This window comes from Triticum urartu, chromosome 1 (assembly GCF_003073215.2).
Source record: "Triticum urartu cultivar G1812 chromosome 1, Tu2.1, whole genome shotgun sequence".
Taxonomy (NCBI): Eukaryota; Viridiplantae; Streptophyta; class Magnoliopsida; order Poales; family Poaceae; genus Triticum; species Triticum urartu.
Window position 1 is genome coordinate 463,027,803 of NC_053022.1, and position 17,509 is coordinate 463,045,311.

A 17,509-nucleotide genomic window follows, 5' to 3' on the forward strand; every position below is an offset into this window, starting at 1 on the left:
ACGGTTTCCTGACCATGGACATTGGATGTCATTGATAACGGGATCACATCATTAGGAGAATGATGTGATGGACAAAGACCCAATCCTAAGCCTAGCACAAGATCATGTAGTTCGTATGCTGAAGCTTTTCTAATGTCAAGTATCATTTCCTTAGACCATGAGATTGTGCAACTCCCGGATACCGTAGGAGTGCTTTGGGTGTGCCAAACGTCACAACGTAACTGGGTGGCTATAAAGGTACACTACAGGTATCTCCGAAAGTGTCTGTTGGGTTGGCACGAATCGAGACTGGGATTTGTCATTCCGTGTAAACGGAGAGGTATCTCTGGGCCCACTCGGTAGGACATCATCATAATGTGCACAATGAGATCAAGGAGTTGATCACGGGATGATGTGTTACGAAACGAGTAAAGAGACTTGCCGGTAACGAGATTGAACAAGGTATCGGGATACCGACGATCGAATCTCGGGCAAGTATCGTACCGCTAGACAAAGGGAATTGCATACGGGATTGATTAAGTCCTTGACATCGTGGTTTATCCGATGAGATCATCGTGAAACATGTGGGAGCCAACATGGGTATCCAGATCCCGCTGTTGGTTATTGACCGGAGAACGTCTCGGTCATGTCTGCATGGTTCCCGAACCCGTAGGGTCTACACACTTAAGGTTCGGTGACGCTAGGGTTGTAGGGATATGTATATGCAGTAACCCGAAAGTTTTTCGGAGTCCCGTATGAGATCCCGGACATCACGAGGAGTTCCGGAATGGTCTGGAGGTAAAGAATTATATATAGGAAGTGCTATTTCGGCCATCGGGACAAGTTTCGGGGTCACCGGTATTGTACCGGGACCACCGGAAGGGTCCCGGGGGTCCACCGGGTGGGACCACCTGCCCCGGGGGCCACATGGGCTGTAGGGGGTGCGCCTTGGCCTATATGGGCCAAGGGCACCAGCCCCAAGAGGCCCATGCGCCTAGAGATAGAAAAGGGGGAAGAGTCCTAAAGGGGGAAGGCACCCCTAGGTGCCTTGGGGAGGAGGGATTCCTCCCTTGGCCGCACCCCCCTAGGAGATTGGATCTCCTAGGGCCGGCGCCCCCCCCCCCTTGGACTCCCTATATATAGTGGGGAAAGGAGGGCCTCTCAACCCACGCCTTTGGTGCCTCCCTCTCCCTCTCCAACACATCCTCCTCCTCCATAGTGCTTGGCGAAGCCCTGCCGGAGTACTGCAGCTCCACCACCACCACGCCGTCGTGCTGCTGTTGGAGTCATCTTCCTCAACCTCTCCTTCCCCCTTGCTGGATCAAGAAGGAGGAGACGTCGCTGCTCCGTACGTGTGTTGAACGCGGAGGTGCCGTCCGTTCGGCGCTAGGATCATCGGTGATTTGGATCACGACGAGTACGACTCCATCAACCCCGTTCTCTTGAACGCTTCCGCGCGCGATCTACAAGGGTATGTAGATCCACTCCTACCTCGTTGCTAGATGACTCCATAGATAGATCTTGGTGACACGTAGGAAAATTTTGAATTTATGCTACGTTCCCCAACAGCAGCATGAACTCTATACTCAGGGAAGTGAAATTTTTTCCACTCTCGTTGAGAGATAGGAGATATTTTAAAATTGCTAGACGTGATGAGGTATTTACTGACTCAACTCGAGTCATATTTACTGTCCCTGTGGGTACTCGAGTAACGTTAGGATACTTTATTGCTTCCGGGTTTAGCTCGTACCCTACTAAACTATATAGGTATCCGTCAAAATAGTTTCCATAGCGAAACTTATGATGATAACAAAGAGAAATATCTTCTCTTTACCATATGTAACAGATGTGGCAAGCACATTCTCTATGTATCATTGGCATTGCACTACACATACTACAAAACCAGTAGCACATGTTGTGTACGAGATAGTTTTCCAGAGTGTCTTTTGCATGACAAACTTGGCATTCCTGCTTTGATCATCATTAACATTGGGTTGAAACTAAACTATCAGCAATTTCACTGGTTTATGATTATTATGATGCTAAATTCTAATAACATTTGGATTTTATGTGCACTACAAGTGACACAGGGAAGCTAATTTTAAGGCTCACACACCTTAAAGTCTACGCTGAACCACTCAGACTCCTTGAATGCATCAAGTCGAGGTAAGTGGCTCTTCCCAGCCATTGAGTAGACTATTCCGGTATTCCATGGTTCTAAAAGACATATCTACATGATGGTCTTAAGTGTGTACTTTATTCACACGAACCATTGGCCATTATCCTGACATCGATTTCAAGAAAATCGAATAGATAACATTGCAAAATTCTCCTTGAGGGCCTTCTCTATGGCTTTTGGATTGAAGTTTAGCAATTTGTCCTAATGTCTAGACACAAAATGGTTTGGTAGAATACTATCCAAAGAGTTAAGCTCATTGAATTATCTTTACTTTTGAATTGCAACTTACCAACTTTACGTTGGAGTCATGCAGTTTTACACACTCATGACAGAACTGCATAATATTATTCCCCTCTATCTTTGATATGTGGATATCTACCAAGTATTTCCTATTTGCGGTAATTCGGTTGCATACCAATATCACCACCCGGCATACATCATTGGCCCCTCATCATATAGTTGGGATCTATGTGAGGAATAATTGTATTTCCGTCAATACCTCAAGCCCCTCGCATGGGGATTTATTCAAGGCCAGTATGCTGATTCAATGAGGATCAATTTCCAGGCATTAGGGGGAGATTTCAAGTACCATAAAGAATGCCAGGAAATTAGTGGAATGTTCAACACATTTCTGCCTCAAATCCACGTACTCAAAGATCTGAACCATGCATTCAGAAGATTTGCAACACATTGCAAATAACCTGCCGGATTCATTTACTGACTATAAAGGTGTCACACAATCCTACAATCCTAGAAAAGTATGCCTGAAAGAGTGGAGGTACCAGCAAAATCCACTCCACTCCCCGTTCAACGCAACAGGGGGAGATGTATGACAGAAATACATCAGGATTCAGCTTCTCGCAAGTAAGGATATCAAGGCCTATGAATCAGTAAATGCAAGTCAACTTCACGTTGATAGACACCTAATGGGTAGTATACACCCAGTGAACGGGAAACCTCCACCAACCCAAGTCATAGTGCACACAATGACCGGGTCATCGGAATACCCGACTCAGACGCATTGGGAAATCGCAAGCAGTCACCGTGGGTAACGATATTTCCATCAACTCTATATTGATATATAGATTCTGGAGAAACATATAACCAAAAGTCTACAATTGTCGACATACATTTCTCAACTAGATTGCAAAACCTTTCGAATGATTCAGATCTAAAGACCATGGCCATGGCAAAGTGTGAACAACACTCAGACTGAACTCAAGCAAAGGTTATAATCTAGATAGAAATGATCTTGCTCAATAATGGGAAGGTATTCATAAGCAATACCTACACCAGTTTTCTTCTGGAAACAGAATTGAGAACAACGAGGTGGTGAAACAAAGAGCAAGTATTGTAGCACGAGGGTTCACGCAGATACCCAACTATTCTCCAGATGTGGAATCTCATTCCGATAACTTATATCATTGGCAGTACAAAATCATCTATCTCTGCAGTTGATAGATGTAGTGATTACATATCCATGTGGATCACTAGATTCAGACATATATGATTGATTCCCGATGGAACCTCAATTCTGAATCGAAATACAAAATGCAACATACATTGTGTAAAACTAGTAAGTCACCATACGACTTATTGTGGTCGGTACATATGGTACAACCGATGTAGTGAGTTCCTTATACAAAAGGATTACTCCTGCAAAGATGATTATCCATGTTTGTATGTCTGCAATGACGACACATGTAATCATCTAATGACGGAGTTTAAATGAAGGATTTGGGTAAACCAAAACACCGCTCGTTACGACAACTTGAGCACCTTCATTCATACATTATGGTATACTATGTTGTCTATATTCAAAATATATTGGAGAAATTCATTGTGGACAAATATTATTCATGTTGAAAATATGCCCTAGAGGCAATAATAAATTGGTTATTATTATATTTCCTTGTTCATGATAATCGTTTATTATCCATGCTATAATTGTATTGATAGGAAACTCAGATACATCTGTGGATACATAGACAACACCATGTCCCTAGTAAGCCTCTAGTTGACTAGCTCATTGAACAATAGATGGTTACGGTTTCCTGACCATGGACATTGGATGTCGTTGATAACGGGATCACATCATTAGGAGAATGATGTGATGGACAAGACCCAATCCTAAGCCTAGCACAAAGATCGTGTAGTTCGTATGCTAAAGCTTTTCTAATGTCAAGTATCATTTCCTTAGACCATGAGATTGTGCAACTCCCGAATACCGTAAGAATGCTTTGGGTGTGCCAAACATCACAACGTAACTAGGTGTCTATAAAGGTACACTACAGGTATCTCCAAAAGTGTCTGTTGGGTTGGCACGAATCGAGACTGGGATTTGTCACTCCGTGTAAACGGAGAGGTATCTCTGGGCCCACTCGGTAGGACATCATCATAATGTGCACAATGTGATCAAGGAGTTGATCACGGGATGATGTGTTACGGAACGAGTAAAGAGACTTGCCGGTAACGAGATTGAACAAGGTATCGGGATACCGACGATCGAACCTCGGGCAAGTATCGTACCGCTAGACAAAGGGAATTGAATACGGGATTGATCGAATCCTCGACATCGTGGTTCATCCGATGAGATCATCGTGGAACATGTGGGAACCAACATGGGTATCCAGATCCCGCTGTTGGTTATTGACCGGAGAACGTCTCGGTCATGTCTGCATGGTTCCCGAACCCGTAGGGTCTACACACTTAAGGTTCGATGACGCTAGGGTTATAAAGGAAGTTTGTATGTGGTTACCGAATGTTGTTTGGAGTCCCGGATGAGATCCCGGACGTCACGAGGAGTTCCGGAATGGTCCGGAGGTAAAGATTTATATATGGGAAGTCCTGTTTTGGTCACCGGAAAAGTTCCGGGTTTTATCGGTAACGTACCGGGACCACCGGGAGGGTCCCGGGGGTCCACCAAGTGGGGCCACCAGCCCCGGAGGCTTGCATGGGCCAAGAGTGGGAAGGTACCAGCCCCTGAGTGGGCTGGTGCGCCTCCCACAAGGCCCAAGGCGCAGCTAGGAGGAGAAGGGGGAAACCCTAGGCGCAGATGGGCCTAAGGCCCACCCTAGGGCGCGCCCCCCTTCTCCCCCTCTTGGCTGCCCCCCTCCATCCCATCTAGGGCTGCCGCCCCCCTAGGGGTGGGAACCGTAGAGGAAGCGCACCCTCCTCCCCTTCTCCTATAAATAGTGGGGGTTTTGGGCTGCCCAAGACAGACGATTTGATCTCTCCCTGGCGCAGCCCTACCTCTCTCCTCCTCGTCTCTTGCGGTGCTTGGCGAAGCCCTGCTGGAGTACCACGCTCCTCCACCACCACCACGCTGTTGTGCTGCTGCTGGATGGAGTCTTCCTCAACCTCTCCCTCTGTCCTTGCTGGATCAAGGCATGGGAGACGTCACCGGGCTCTACGTGTGTTGAACACGGAGGTGCCGTCCGTTCGGCACTAGGATCTCCGGTGATTTGGATCACGACGAGTACGACTCCTTCAACCCCGTTCTCTTGAACGCTTCCGCATAGCGATCTACAAGGGTATGCACTCTCCTTCCCCTCGTTGCTGGTTTCTCCATAGATAGATCTTGGTGACACGTAGGAAAATTTTGAATTTCTGCTATGTTCCCCAACAGTGGTATCAGAGCTAGGTCTATTGCGTAGATTCTATGCACGAGTAGAACACAAAGTAGTTGTGGGCGTTGATTTTGTTCAATATGCTTATCGTTACTAGTCCAATCTTGATTCGGCAGCATTGTGGGATGAAGCGGCCCGGACCGACCTTACACGTACTCTTACGTGAGACTGGTTCCACCGACTGACATGCACTAGTTGCATAAGGTGGCTAGCGGGTGTCTGTCTCTCCCACTTTAGTCGGATCGGATTCGATGAAAAGGGTCCTTATGAAGGGTAAATAGCAATTGGCATATCACGTTGTGGTTTTGCGTAGGTAAGAAACGTCCTTGCTAGAAACCCATAGCAGCCACCTAAAACATGCAAACAACAATTAGAGGACGTCTAACTTGTTTTTGCAGGGTATGCCATGTGATGTGATATGGCCAAAAGGATGTGATGAATGATATATGTGATGTATGAGATTGATCATGTTCTTGTAATAGGAATCACGACTTGCATGTCGATGAGTATGACAACCGGCAGGAGCCATAGGAGTTGTCTTTATTTATTGTATGACCTACGTGTCATTGAACAACGCCATGTAATTACTTTACTTTATTGCTAACCGGTAGCCATAGTAGTAGAAGTAATAAGTTGGCGAGACAACTTCATGGAGACACAATGATGGAGATCATGATGATGGAGATCATGGTGTCATGCCGGTGACAAGATGATCATGGAGCCCCAAGATGGAGATCAAAGGAGCTATATGATATTGGCCATATCATGTCACTATTATTTGATTGCATGTGATGTTTATCATGTTTATGCATCTTGTTTACTTAGAACGACGGTAGTAAATAAGATGATCCCTCATAATAATTTCAAGAAAGTGTTCCCCCTAACTATGCACCGTTGCGACAGTTCGTTGTTTCGAAGCACCACGTGATGATCGGGTGTGATAGATTCTAACGTTCACATACAACGGGTGTAAGACAGATTTACACACGCGAAACACTTAGGTTGACTTGACGAGCCTAGCATGTACAGACATGGCCTCGGAACACAAGAGACCGAAAGGTCGAGCATGAGTCGTATGGTAGATACGATCAACATGAAGATGTTCACCGATGATGACTAGTCCGTCTCACGTGATGATCGGACACGGCCTAGTTGACTCGGATCATGTAATCACTTAGATGACTAGAGGGATGTCTATCTGAGTGGGAGTTCATAAGATGAACTTAATTATCCTGAACGTAGTCAAAAGGTCTTCGCAAATTATGTCGTGGCTCGCGCTTTAGTTCTACTGTTTAGATATGTTCCTAGAGAAAATTTAGTTGAAAGTTGATAGTAGCAATTATGCGGACTAGATCCATAAACTGAGGATTGTCCTCATTGCTTCATAGAAGGCTTATGTCCTTACTGCACCGCTCAGTGTGCTGAACCTCGAACGTCGTCTATGGATGTTGCGAACATCTGACATACACATTTTGATAACTATGTGATAGTTCAGTTAAACGGTTTAGAGTTGAGGCACCGAAGACGTTTTGAAATGTCGCGAAACATATGAGATGTTTCGAGGGCTGAAATTGGGATTTCAGGCTCGTGCCCACGTCAAGAGGTATAAGACCTCCGACGATTTTCTTAACCTGCAAACTAAGGAGAAAAGCTCAATTGTTGAGCTTGTGCTCAGATTGTCTGAGTACAACAATCACTTGAATCAAGTGGGAGTTGATCTTCCAGATAAGATAGTGATGTTTCTCCGAAGTCATTACCACCAAGCTGCTAGAGCTTCGTGATGAACTATAATATATCAGGGACATATATGATGATCCTTGAGTTGTTCGTGATGTATGACACCGCGAAAGTAGAAATCAAGAAGGAGCATCAATTGTTGATGGTTGGTGAAACCACTAGTTTCAAGAAGGGCAAGGGCAAAAAGGGATGCTTCATGAAACGGCAAATCAGCTGCTGCTCTAGTGAAGAAACCCAAGGTTGAACCCAAACCCGAGACTAAGTGCTTCTGTAATAAGGGGAACAGCCACTGGAGCAGAATTACCCTAGATACTTGGTAGATGAGAAGGCTGGCAAAGTCGATAGAAGTATATTGGATATACATTGTGTTAATGTGTACTTTACTAGTACTCCTAGTAGCACCAGGGTATTAGATAACGGTTCGGTTGCTAAGTGTTAGTAACTCGAAATAAAAGCTACGGAATAAACGGAGACTAGCTAAAGGTGAGATGACGATATGTGTTGGAAGTATTTCCAAGGTTGATCAAATATCGTACGCTCCCTCTACCATCGAGATTGGTGTTTGCGTTGAGCATAGACATGATTGGATTATGTCTATCGCAATACGGTTATTCCTTTAAGGAGAATAATGGTTACTCTGTTTATTTGAATAATACCTTCAATGGTCTTACACCTAAAATGAATGGTTTGTTGAATCTCGATCGTAGTGATACACATGTTCATGCCAAAAGATATAAGATAGTAATGATAGTACCACCTACTTGTGGCACTGCCACGTAAGTCATATCGGTATAAAACGCATGAAGAAGCTCCATGCTGATGGATCTTTGGGCTCACTCGTTTTGAAGAGTTTGAGACATGCGAACCATGTCTATTGGTGTATATGCATGAAGAAACTCCATGCAAATGGACCGTTTGGACTCACTTGTTTTTGAATCACTTGAGACATGCAAATCATACCACATGGGCAAGATGACTGAAAGCCTTGTTTTTAGTAAAATGGAACTAGAAAGCAACTTGTTGGAAGTAATACATTTTGATGTGTGCAGTCCAATGAGTGCTGAGGCGTGTAGTGGATATCGTTATGTTCTTACTTCACAGATGATTTGAGTAGATGTTGAGTATATTTACTTGATGAATCACGAGTCTGAATTATTGAAAGGTTCAAGTAATTTCAGGGTGAAGTTGAAAGATCGTCGTGACAAGAGGATAAAAGATCTATGATATGATCATAGAGATGAATATCTGAATTACGAGTTTGGCACAGAATTAAGACATTGTGGAAATTTTCACAACTAATACAGCCTGGAACACCATAGTGTGATGGTATGTCCGAACATCATAACTGCACCCTATTGGATATGATGCATACCATGATGTCTCTTATCGAATTACCACGATAGTTTATGGGTTAGGCATTAGAGACAACCACATTCACTTTAAATAGGGCACCACGTAATTCCGATGAGATGACACCGTATGAACTATGGTTTAGAGAAACCTAAGTTGTCATTTCTTAAAAGTTTGGGGCTGCGACGCTTATGTAAAAAAAGTTTCAGGCTGATAAGCTCGAACCCAAAGCGGATAAATGCATCTTCATAGGACACCCAAAACAGTTGGGTATACCTCCTGTCTCAGATCCGAAAGCAATAAGGGATTGTTTCTAGAATCGGGTCCTTTCTCGAGGAAAAGTTTCTCTCGAAAGAATTGAGTGGGAGGATGGTGGAGACTTGATGAGGTTATTGAACCGTCACTTCAACTAGTGTATAGCAGGGCACAAAGAGTTGTTCCTGTGGCACCTACACCAATTGAAGTGGAAGCTTATGATATTGATCATGAGACTTCGGATCAAGTCACTCCCAAACCTCGTGGGATGACAAGGATGCGTACTACTTCAGAGTGGTACGTAATCCTGTCTTGGAAGTCATGTTGCTAGAAAACAATGAACCTACGAGCCATGGAGAAGCGATGGTGGGCCCAGATTCTGATAAATGGCTCGAGGCCATAAAATCCGAGATAGGATCCATGTATGAAAACAAAGTGTAGACTTTGGAAGAACTACTTGATGGTCGTAAGGCTGTTAGGTACATATGGATTTTAAAAGGAAGACGGACAATGATGGTAAGTATCACCATTAAGAAAGCTCGACTTGTCGTTAAGATGTTTTCCGACAAGTTCAAGGAGTTGACTACGATGAGACTTTCTCACTCGTAGCGATGCTAAGAGTCTGTTGGAATTATATTGGCAATTACTGCATTATTTATGAAATCTTGCAGATAGGATGTCAAAACATTGTTTCCTCGACGATTTTCTTGAGGAAAGGTTGTATGTGATACAACTGGAAGGTTTTGTCAATCCTGAAAGATGCTAATAAGTATGCAAAGCTCCAGCCATCCTTCTAAGGACTGGAGTAAGCATCTCGGAGTTGGAATGTACGCTTTGATGAGATGATCAAAGATTTTGGGTTTATACAAAGTTTATGAGAAACTTGTATTTCCAAAGAAGTGAGTGGGAGCACTATAGAATTTCTGATGAGTATATGTTGTTGACATATTATGGATCAGAAATGATGTAGAATTTCTGGAAAGCATATAGGGTTATTTGGAAAGTGTTTTTCAATGGAAAGCCTGGATTAAGCTACTTGAACATTGAGCATCAAGATCTATAAGGATAGATCAAAACGCTTAATGGTACTTTCAAATGAGCACATACATTGACATGATCTTGAAGGTGTTCAAGATGGATCAGTCAAAGAAGGAGTACTTGCCTGAGTTGTAAGGTATGAAGTTAAGACTTAAAGCTCGACCACGGCAGAAGAAAGAGAAAGGACGAATGTCGTCCCCTATGCTTTTGTCATAGGCTCTATACGGTATGCCATGCTGAGTACCGCACCTGATGTGTGCCTTGCCACATGTCTGGCAAGAGGGTACAAAAGTGATCCAGGACTGGATCACTAGACAGCGGTCAAAATTGTCCTTGGAGGAATAAGGATATGTTTCTCGGTTATGGAGGTGATAAAGAGTTTGACGTAAAGAGTTACGTCGATGCAAGCTTAACACCTATCCGGATAGCTCTGAGTAGAGATACCGGATACGTATAATGGAGAAACAATTTAGAATAGCTCCAAGTAGAACATTTATTTGAAATGTCTCCAAATGTAGCATAGTAGTTGCATCTACAAGATGACATAGAAATTTGCGAAGTACATACGGATCTGAATGTTGCAGACCCGTTGACTGAAACCTCTCTCACAAGCATAACATGATCAAACCCAGAACTCTTTGGGTGTTGGTCACATGGGGATGTGACCTTGAGTGTTAATCACATATCGATGTGAACTGGATTATTGCCTCTAGTGCAAGTGGGAGACTGTTGGAAATATGCCCTAGAGGCAATAATAAATTGGTTATTATTATATTTCCTTGTTCATGATAATCGTTTATTATCCATGCTATAATTGTATTGATAGGAAACTCAGATACATCTGTGGATACATAGACAACACCATGTCCCTAGTAAGCCTCTAGTTGACTAGCTCGTTGATCAATAGATGGTTATGGTTTCCTGACCATGGACATTGGATGTCGTTGATAATGGGATCACATCATTAGGAGAATGATGTGATGGACAAGACCCAATCCTAAGCCTAGCACAAAGATCGTATAGTTCGTATGCTAAAGCTTTTCTAATGTCAAGTATCATTTCCTTAGACCATGTGATTGTGCAACTCCCGGATACCATAAGAATGCTTTGGGTGTGCCAAACGTCACAACGTAACTGGGTGGCTATAAAGGTACACTACAGGTATCTCCGAAAGTGTCTGTTGGGTTGGCACGAATCGAGACTGGGATTTGTCACTCCGTGTAAACGGAGAGGTATCTCTGGGCCCACTCGGTAGGACATCATCATAATGTGCACAGTGTGATCAAGGAGTTGATCACGGGATGATGTGTTACGGAACGAGTAAAGAGACTTGCCGGTAACGAGATTGAACAAGGTATCGGGATACCGACGATCGAACCTCGGGCAAGTATCGTACCGCTAGACAAAGGGAATTGAATACGGGATTGATCGAATCCTCGACATCGTGGTTCATCCGATGAGATCATCGTGGAACATGTGGGAACCAACATGGGTATCCAGATCCCGCTGTTGGTTATTGACCGGAGAACGTCTCGGTCATGTCTGCATGGTTCCCGAACCCGTAGGGTCTACACACTTAAGGTTCGATGACGCTAGGGTTATAAAGGAAGTTTGTATGTGGTTACCGAATGTTGTTCGGAGTCCCGGATGAGATCCCGGACATCACGAGGAGTTCCGGAATGGTCCGAAGGTAAAGATTTATATATGGGAAGTCCTGTTTTGGTCACCGGAAAAGTTTCGGGTTTTATCGGTAATGTACCGGGACCACCGGGAGGGTCCCGGGGGTCCACCAAGTGGGGCCACCAGCCCCGGAGGCTTGCATGGGCCAAGAGTGGGAAGGGACCAGCCCCTGAGTGGGCTGGTGCGCCTCCCACAAGGCCCAAGGCGCAGCTAGGAGGAGAAGGGGGAAACCCTAGGCGCAGATGGGCCTAAGGCCCACCCTAGGGCGCGCCCCCCTTCTCCCCCTCTTGGCCGCCCCCCTCCATCCCATCTAGGGCTGCCGCCCCCCTAGGGGTGGGAACCCTAGAGGGGGCGCACCCTCCTCCCCTTCTCCTATAAATAGTGGGGGTTTGGGGCTGCCCAAGACAGACGATTTGATCTCTCCCTGGCGCAGCCCTACCTCTCTCCTCCTCGTCTCTTGCGGTGCTTAGCGAAGCCCTGCTGGAGTACCACGCTCCTCCACCACCACCACGCCGTTGTGCTGCTGCTGGATGGAGTCTTCCTCAACCTCTCCCTCTCTCCTTGCTGGATCAAGGCATGGGAGACGTCACCGGGCTGTACGTGTGTTGAACGCGGAGGTGCCGTCCGTTCGGCACTAGGATCTCCGATGATTTGGATCACAACGAGTACGACTCCTTCAACCCCGTTCTCTTGAACGCTTCCGCATAGCGATCTACAAGGGTATGCACTCTCCTTCCCCTCGTTGCTGGTTTCTCCATAGATAGATCTTGGTGACACGTAGGAAAATTTTGAATTTCTGCTACGTTCCCCAATAATTCATCCATAACTCTCATGGTAGTTCATTCTCTAGATGTAGAGAAAGACCTATTTAGACCAAGAGACGATGGAAATAAGATATTGGGACTCAACGTTCCATATGCCATTGGATCGACCAAACACAATTGGCTGGTACTCAAGAATATCTTTCGATATGTCCAAGGCATGAAATATCTTGTCCTGGTTTTTTAGTTTTGGAGAAATCTAAACACCAATATCATTGGATAGATCGATCAGATCCCCACTATGTCAGATCATAGACAAACTTAGTGTTCCTACTAGGTGTGGTAGCATTCTCATGAAGAGTCTTCAAAACAGACCTCATGGCTACATTCACCAACCATTATCTCAACGATAATGTTTCTTGTGTTGCCCAGATGCAAACAGGTTACATAATAAGCAATATCACTATATTGCATATCTTGCAAGTCAAATCATGCGACTGATTTGTTCAGCGGGTCTCTACCAACTTCTATGTTTTGGTATGTGACGGCTTCGAATTTTGCAAGAATCAGGGGGGAGTATCTTCTTGAATTGTTCATGTTCAATGCATCATATTATACTCTTTTTTCCTTCATAAGTTTACTTTACAGGTTCTCATAAAGGTTTTTAATGAGGTAATATCAACATGAGATCATATGTCATACTTTCTGTTTTCCCCACCGGGGTTTTTGGAAAAGTATATATGACATATTTATTGTCCTCTAAACTCTATGAGTTTTCTCGTATTGAGTTAAAAGAGACAATGACCATTATATGTTGTACCGTTTTCTCCTTATTTTTCTCACTGGGTTTGAAGGAGTTTTAGCAACATATCAAACACCTATCTCCTCATATTTTTTCCCACAGGATTTTTGGAGGAGCTTTTTCAAGATGATGATACTTACACTAACAAGCATGGATTAGGGGGGTGTTAGGATTTAATTAATCCTATTAATCCCTGCTTTTCCTAATCGAGGCGGTTGTCTCGTGTCCCTTCGGACGCACCCTTTCGGGGGCTATATATATATGTGTAATCCCATCATCAATGAAAACAACGATTCACTTTTACTTCTCTGTCTCCCTCTCTCTCATTTCTTTTCAACAGATCCACCGTCGAGGACGCCGCGAGCAGACAAGACAGCACCTTCACGAAGGAGAGCGACGCTGAGACGCCGTCACCGCCCGATCGAAAAAAAACGAACCTAAGATTTTCCCTGATGCTCAAAAAGGGACACACAGTTAACAGCCATGGCAGTGCCTCCAAGAAGGGGACGGAACCCGCCGGTGTCGACGCTGCCAGCATCGATAGGTCGAGCAAGGATTTTGCCTTGGCCAAAGGCTGAGCAATCCCAAGCCGTCGGAGCCAGAGTTGGAGATGCGGAAGCTTGGTTGCAGGCCAGAACCACCACCGCATGAATGGGAGCTACGCCTGCCACTGAAGAGGCATCGAACACCGCTGGAGGTGGGAGCTACGGATTAGGCGGAAGGGCGCACGGGGCACCAAGGTGAGCATGCTTGAACGGCCAGGTGAGAAGCAAGAGGCTGCAAGAGGTGGTGCGGAGGTGGTCGGAAACTGGGACGAGCAAAGATCTGGAAAGGGTGCAGATTTGTGCCCCCTAGGAGCGATGCGGACGCCTTTTCAGGCGAACTCTCCTGATAATAGAGAAGGTTCGTATAAGTGGCCTGCCAGCTCTTATGAGGTGTATGTCGAGTGCGCCATTTATAGGCTAAAGGGTAGATTTTTTTCTGAGGGCAGGCTAATTTCTTTTGAGAGATCCCCACACTTTAATTAATTCGAAGTAAAATTCAAAGGGATACAAATGGGATGGAGCTATTTCCCTTGGCACCTTATAGTCCTCATCGTATGTAGGTTTTTTATAAGTTTTGTTTCTTTCTATGTTTTTTTCTATGGGTTTTTCCACTGGTTTGTGTTTGGATTTTTATTTATTATATCTATTTTTTGGTTTCCTTTTTGTTTTTACCTTTTCTTCTCTTTTTATTTTCATTCTTTTAAGAAAATTCAAACTGTTGAACTTTCCAAAATTCGTGAACTTCTTCAAATCTGTGAAGTTTCTTGATGTTTGTGAACTTTTCAAATCCATGAACTTTTTCCCAAATTCGCGAAAAATCATGTACCTTTTTTCAAGTGCATAAACTTTTTTCAAATTCATGAATTCTTTTCAAATCCATGAACTTTTTAATATTCATGAAAATTATTTCAGATTCGTGCACTTTTTTCATGTTCGTAAACATATTTTTGAATTTATGAACCTATTTAAATGTGTGATTTTTGAAAAAAAGTTGTGAACATCTTTTTAATTAATAAACTTTTTTGTTAAAATCCATGAGCATTTCTTGAATCCGTAAAAAAATCAATTCGTGAATATTTTCAAATCTTTAGACAGTTTTCAAATTGATGAACTTTTTTCAAATTCACTAATTTTTTTGAGTCTTGAGCTTTTTTTCCAAATCCATGAACTTTTTTTGAATTAAAAAAATCAAACACATGTTACTCGTCTTTGTGAGAGGATAGGCACTTGCGCTTTTACGAGTGAGCTACTCGCTCGCGTTCCTGGGTTACCCACCCAAGGAGGCACGCGGGCATTGTCTTAGCTACCTGACGCAGAGATGACTGACTATGAGCTCTCACATAAGACGTTGTATAGGAGCACCTCGTGAGCATGTCCGGAACACACATGATTCATAAGGGCATGGTCAATGCATAGCCCCAGGGTGATGCCCCGCATGCCATATAGGATGGGATGTCAGAAAAAGTAGGTCTGCATGGAGCACCGGGAGCAAGAGGCGGGTGCTTAGGGAAAAAAATGTGGTCCGGTGCATAAAGCTGAAAACGTTGATGTAAAGAGTAGAGAAGCATGTGTGGTGGGAGTCTTTATTTTCTATTCATTGATGTGGCCTACTAGTGGTAGCTTGTACTGGGAAGAAAAAATCAATGTAGATGTGGCCCACTAAGAGTTGACGGTCCACTTGTACATTCTTTTTCCTTTTTGAGAAAAATGGCCAAATATGAGAACAGGTTTTTTTAGAGATGTGAGAGCAACTAACTAAAGGGTAACCCTTGAGGGAGCCTCGCAAGGGTCATTTTAGTGGGCTAAAAGCCCATCAAAAGTATGCTCGGCCGCCGCCATGTGTCGTGTGCGGAGGCTCCTTATGGTTTTCGTTCTTTTTTCTATACATATGTTTTCGTTTTAGATAGGTTTTCTTGAGTTTTCAGATGTTCGGTTTACAACCGCCTTTCCTGGGTTTTGGAGAAAAAAATACAAAAACTTATTTTTTGCGTGAAAAAAGTTGTGCTTCCACAAGAAACATGGATTTGCTTCCGTGAGAAGCATTGTGCTTCTTGGAAAGGGAAAAGGTTGTGAATTTATTTTTTGCCACCACGAGAAGTACAAATTTGCTCCTCGTGGAGACACAGATTTTCTTCTGTGAATGCTTCTCGGAGAGGAAAGAAATCGTGATTTTTTTGCACAATTTAATATTAACTTTCACGAGGGGCGCATATTTGCTTCCACAAGAAGCACTCAAAAAAAAGGAAAAATCATGAATTATTGTTGCCAAATTCTTTTTACTTCCACGAGAAGAACATATTTGCTTCTCATGGAGACACAAATGTACTTCTCAAAAATGAAAAAAAAAATCTTGATTCTTTTGTGCTATTTTTTTTAACCAGAAGCATAATTGCTTCTCGTGTAGGCATGGATTTGCTTCCATGAGAAACGGAAAAGGAAAGAAAAACCATGAGTTTTGTTTTGCTTGATTTTTTTTCTTCCACGAGAAGCACAAATTTGCTTCTTGTGAAAACACGGATTTGTGCAAAAGATAAAACTTTGGACGCGCGGTTCAAAAGATAAAATATTTTGAGAAAATAATCTACTCCCTCCGTTCTTGAAAGAGTGTACTTCTAACTTTATTGGAGAATGCTTGTGAAACCAAATAGGTATATGACAAAAATTTATTTTTATCATAAATCTAATGCTATTAATTGGTTGGCATAAATATTGGTCTATTATTGTATAAATACGGTCAAACATATAAAAGTTTGAGTTTCCAACAGAGTTGGAAGTGCACTCTTTCAAAAACGGAGGAAGTAGAAAATAGACAAGTGATGCACAGACAGTGCACCACTTGTCAAAGCCGATTTTAGCCAATTGCACGTGTGTGTTTTTCTGAGTGGATGGGGCATTTGTACGTAGGTTGCCAAATCTGTTGCACCACGGCCTCGGTCCGCCTTGATGGGCCGGACGGCAATCTTTGGGGGATTCGCTCTTCACTCAGCGCCGAGTCGCCGTGGGCCAAGCCGATGCCGAGCACGCACGATGTGTTAGCTCGCCGCGCGTCGGATTAGCCGCCGGCGCCCGTAGTTCCACTTCCACCCGCCGAATCAACAGGTACTCCCCGGCCGTTCCGCTCACCGAATCAGCAGCGCTCGAGTTCGAATCGAACCAGATCATCGCGGAACATGATGAAACACACACGTGAGGAACGAACGAACAGCTCTCTCTCTCTCTCTCTCTCTCTCTCTCTCTCTCTCTCTCTCTCTCTCTCTCTCTGTCTCTCTCTACTCATCCACCATATTCGTGCTCGAAACAGAATATGAGGAGAGAGCACCAAGTACTAGTACCAACCAGACTGCCGGAAATCAGGCCGGATTGAATGGCTCCACAGCGGGGAGGTTGTTGAGCTTGAGCTAGCTAGCCCTTGAAGACGAATCATGGCACCACGGTTCATGATGGGCCTGCATGCGCCCGTGGGGGCAAAAGCCTGGCCCCCGCCCGTGTGCTGCTAGGAGGAGGATAGGGTAGGATAGGATAGCCATCCCCTGCTAGCAGGGTTACACGTCATG